Genomic DNA, 5,427 nt, shown 5'->3' with positions numbered 1-5,427 from the left:
AGGGAGGAGGGAGGGGAGGAGGGAGGGGAGAAGGGAGGGGAGGAGGGAGGGGGGAAGAGGGAAGTAGGAAGGAGGGAAGAGGGAAGTAGGAAGGAGGGAAGAGAGAGGAAGGAAGGAAGAGGGACAGAGGAGGGAAGAGGGAAGGAGGGAGGAGGGAGGGAAGAAGATACTGAGACTGGAGGAACTTCTGTGTCCAGGAATCCTAGGAAGATGGATCAAATAAACAACAGACAGGAGGTTAAGCTGTGAAGATTTGGAATGAAGAGCTCACCTGGTGGCCTCAGCAAAAGGTTATCCTGATAGCACATCCACCTGGCCACAGCAGACAGAGAAGTAAGAGGACGAGATGAGGAGCATCAGGGAGCATTGACAACTTCACGATTCTGTCCCGAGGGTGCACAGCAATCTGAGGTCATTAGAGAGGATCTGAGGCAAAGAGCATGTGAGGTTAGCTGAATTCTCATCATGGGTGGCGTCAAGAATGTTTGCATGCAGATGGGAAAGCATCGGCCGTGGGAGACAGGCGAGGAGAGTGCACACAGCTGCTCACACAGGCATAGGTGTGCACAATGGCTGTGACTTTTTGGTGTGTTTTTTCCCCTAGTCTCCTGATCCTTATGTGCATTTGTGACCACATTTTTCTCTAGGTTTGTTACCCACTCGCCCTGGCTACTGCAGGGGGCTACAGTGAGACACAGTAGGGCTTAAGATAAAGCAGTACACTGACTGACTCTATGGTAGCAACTCACCCAGATTATACTTTCCCCATACGCACACTGAATGACCAAGGGAAAGTTAGTCTTACAGGGCTCTGTTTTCTCTTCAGTAATGTGGGGATACCACACAGAGCCAGACACAAGCACACAGAGGTGCGTGCTCATAAGTGGGAAGATCTAAAGGTGCTGGTCATATCAACATCAATTTATTCATCTTAATATTGTACTATAGGTGTGTGTGTGTGTGTGTGTTGGTGCATGTGCCCATATGTCTAGAGGTCAGAGGTCAATACCAAGTGCCTTTTTCTATTGTTCTTCAGTTTCTAAAGGAGCCTCTCACTTACTGCTGAGCTCATCGATTCAGCAGTCTTGGATGACCAGCAAGGCCCAGGATCCTCCTGTCTGCACACCCTGCCTGCAGCACCACCCTGCTATTACATGAGTGCTGGGCATTGAGCTCATGTCCACACACTCTCTTTGCTTTGAGCTCTAAGCAAGTGGTTCTGGTTAGAACAACCAAATCAGGGGTCAGTGGAATGATCACACGGTACATGTCTGACCAAGTTTTCCCCTCCAAGGTTCTCCAGTTGGAATTAAGATGGCGGGGAAGCTCTCCTTCAAAGATGCCTCTTTTATCTGTTTGCAAAGTTTAAAAGTTACAAGCTTTGTATCATTTTCATCTGATATTTGTTCGGGTGGCAAATGGCCCAGATCAGCAATGCAGGTGCCGTACTTCCCCGGAAGTCAAGGTTTGGAAGTATATGATTGACACACACATACAGACCTGATGGTGTGTGACTACTGTCACTGTCTCTTGATTGCTCTAAAGAAGTAGCTGCCTGACATCTCGTAAAGACACTCAAGTAGTCCCGTGAAGGAGCTCCTATGGGAGGTGACGAAGGCCATGTGCCTGCAGCTGGTGCCAATGTCACCATGTGAATGATCCACCTTAGAACCAGGTCTTCCAATTCACATGAACCCTTTGGGTGTTCTCACACCCATGAGAGAATTGATCCGTAGCCAACTGTCTGGCCATTTCCAGTCCAGATGGTTGTGAGCTGCCATGTTGGTGCCTTGAACCAAATCCATGTCCTCTGGAAGAGCAGCAAGTGGTTTAACTGCTGATCCACTGCTACAGCTCTTGTGCTTCTCTTCTGAGTCCAGCTACACTTCCCATTCAATGAGTCACCAAACTGTGCCAGTGTCTGGCCCACTAGTGTAAGTGGCTGGTCACTGATGGCACTGGCTACTCCACTGATGCAGTTGACTGGTCACTGGTGGAATTGTCTGGTACAGTTCCCTGGTCCATGTGGCTGGTCACTGGTATGCATGGTTAGCCTGCTGGTCCTGATGGCAGGCGGACTGATGGAGTCCACAGATCTGTGTTTTCATGGCCCCAGCTTTATCTCTGGTGTGATTCTGTATACCTTCCCTCTGTCTGATTTCCTCATCTACTAAATAAGTACCTTAAATAAGTATAATACTTAAAATTATACAGAATTTAAGCAAGTAGTCGAATCTTGACTTCTCAAAGATTGGTTGCTGTAGTTTGAATAAGAAATTACATTACCTGTGGGCTCATAGATTTGCTTATTTGTTCCCAACTGGGAACCTTCCAAGTTTGAGAAGGTTGTGGAACTTTTAGAAGGTGAAGGGAGAGATCCTTAGGGGCAGGCTTGAAGTTTGTAACTGGGTCTCTCTTCTCATTCAAATTCTACTTTCTGAGTGTAGATGGAGCATAGCCAAGTGGCCTCCTGCTTCTGCCACTAAGGCTTCGCTCATGGATGTCTGCTGCTATGCCTCCCTCTCTGTGATAGACTGTCTCCCTCCAGAAAGAGAAGGCAAAATAAACTCCTTCGGCCCTAATTTGTTCTTGTTAGTGTGACATCAGTCAGAATTACCAACACACGGGTGAACAGAAAGAAATGTGTAGTCACGTCTGTGGTTTGATATCTATTGAGCTGGACTTTACATGATTTCATTGTTGGAAAGAATCTGAAAGGAAAACCTTATCAATCAGATAAAATTGGTGTTTTCAGATGCTCTTAAGAAAGAATACAGAGAAGCTTGGAGTGATTAATAATTACAAAATGGTAATACCTCATATTTGAAAAGCCATGAGTGCTTTTTAGGGAATTATAATTATAATCACAACTAAATTATACAGAGATAATATGTGTGGATAGCCTGTGAGGTAATGTCTCCTCCTTATCTTCTTCCTAATCCCTTGATTGTACAGCCAAAAAAAAAACAGAGAGAGAGGCTCAAAACATGAGATTTTTACGACAAAATCAATGTCTGTAATAGATATGAATATCCTTATGACAAATCACTTATAAATGTTTCCCTGCCAAGCACTGTGCACACCCCACAGTCTGCAGCTTTATTTATGGGTGTGATGGAAGTTGCCCCTCTCAGTCAGTCATGAAGGATTGATTAATGCATGACTGGACATGCTTAACATTTGACAGGAGTTAACGCAAGCCTTCTTCCTGATATGCGGCCCGCGCGGCACTTTCTTTATTCCACGTGTCAAACCTACGACAGAGCTTCTGTCACTCACATTGTTTAAGGGAGGAAATGGTGAAATCTTATTGGCAGAATAAGCGCCTGGAGCTGGGGTTGGAGATTCTCTTTTTTTTTTTTTNANTATTTTTATTACATATTTTCCTCAGTTACATTTCCAATGCTATCCCAAAAGTCCCCCATAGCGCCCCCCACTTCCCTACCCACCCATTCCCATTCTTTTGGCCCTGGCATTCCCCTATATTGGCATATAAAGTTTGCAAGTCCAATGGGCCTCTCTTTCCAATGATGGCCGACTAGGCCATCTTTCGATACATATGCAGCTAGAGACAAGAGCTCCGGGGTTCTGGTTAGTACATCATGTTGTTCCGACAATAGGGTTGCAGATCCCTTTAGCTCCTTGGGTACTTTCTCTAGCTTCTGCATAGGGAGCCCTGTGATACATCCAATAGCTGACTGTGAACATCCACTCCTGTGTTTGCTAGGCCCCGGCATCGTCTCACAAGAGACAGCTATATTTGGGTCCTTTCAGCAAAATCTTGCTAGTGTATGCAATGGTGTCAGCGTTTAGAAGCTGCTTATGGGAAGGATCCCTGGATACGGCAGTCTCTAAATGGTCCATCCTTTCATCACAGCTACGAACTTTGTCTCTGTAACTCCTTCCCTGGGAGTTTCAAACTCTTTGCTACACTATGGAATCTTCCTCCAGAAAAAAAAAAAAAAAAAAAAAAAAAAAGGATATACCTGTGCACAAAGTCCAACCCAGAAAGCCTGGGCTCTGGGTGAGTAGACGGTTTTGTGGTTTTGATCCTAGTCCTGTTTCTGCCTTCCCACTTCCTTGTAGCACCCCGAAGTGGGAAACTAAGGATGCTTTTCATGTTCCCTTCCTACTCTACTTTTTCTAAAGTCAGCAATCTTCCTTCAATGCATATACCAATCCCACTCACTCTCCTAAGCAAAGACAATTCGGCCAAAGCGGCTCACTTTAGGCAGGGTTTACCAGCCAAGCTTTAGACTTTTCCATATTCGGTAGGCTCTGCAGTGATGAGGACCACTAACATACCTTAACACCAGGCTTTGTTTAGTTTCAAAATTGAATGATAAACACCGTGCAGTCTTTCAGGCTAAGTGTCTTTGGTTACAGCAGTTTGTGGCTCTCCCGTGCAAAGCATCACAGTGGCTTGGTGAGATGCTCCCTAGAGGTGTGTTGCTATGTCCTTGCTGTTGTTGAGACTTGCTAATTAGTCAGGGAGGGCATGGGACCTGAAGTCTCCTGGCCTGGGATGTAGCACTCAACTTTCTTCTGTCTTGCAGAGTTTGCGTAGGAAACATCCCGGGAGGGTCAACCCTGGGTAAATGCAGAAGTGGAGGGAAGGAAGACAGGAAACAGAAGCCATGAGTAAGCAAAGCCGCAAGACAGAGAGAAAGTGAGCTGGAGTCAGTGGTAGTAATTAGAAAATAAGCAGGTGGAGAAAAGCAGACGCTAGAGCTGAGTCATGGGCGTGGCAAGGAGCCAAGGTCTCCCGTGACGTCACGGGAGGGGAGCTGAGTGCTGGTCACGGGAGGGGAGCGGAGGCACCTTCGCTGGTGCTGTTCCTCACAGCTCGCTCGCCCGCCCGATGGCCAAGACAGGCTAGTGAGTTCTCCATTAGCCAGACAACGGGCCCTTCGACTTTTACCTACTTTTTCACACCATTGGCTTTTAAGCAGACCTGGAACAGACGACCAGGTGATTGTTTCTAATTCTTTGCACCTTCAAAGGATCAAATTAACGCGATAATAGCAGAAGTCATCTGGGACAGACAAGGCACTTCACATGCTGTGTGTGGCCTTGGGGGTCCTACAAACCCCAAACCGCCAGACTGATTCTCAAGTCCAAGGCCACATTGTTTTGAAGTTTCAGTTAGGTGACTTCTCTATCTAGCTTTAAAGTGCAGGGCAAGGGGAGTGGAGGTGGGGGAATTCCTTTGTTTGCTTGCTTGATTTTGCAAGAAAGTCTGCTCCCCCCACCCTTCTAGGTGAAGCCCCAAACTGCATACATTTAGGTATGGAAATAAGACACCTGTTCTAAGAAATTGGAGAACAGACAGACCTCTTGGGATATGAGTTTCAGAATATATTTTAAATTATTTTTCCAATATTTTGGGCTGGGCAAAAACAAGTGAACTACTTTTTTTTTTTTTTT

The sequence above is a fragment of the Mus caroli genome, chromosome 6 (genome assembly GCF_900094665.2).
Source record: "Mus caroli chromosome 6, CAROLI_EIJ_v1.1, whole genome shotgun sequence".
NCBI classification, from domain to species: Eukaryota; Metazoa; Chordata; class Mammalia; order Rodentia; family Muridae; genus Mus; species Mus caroli.
Note: the sequence above shows the minus strand (reverse complement) of the source record.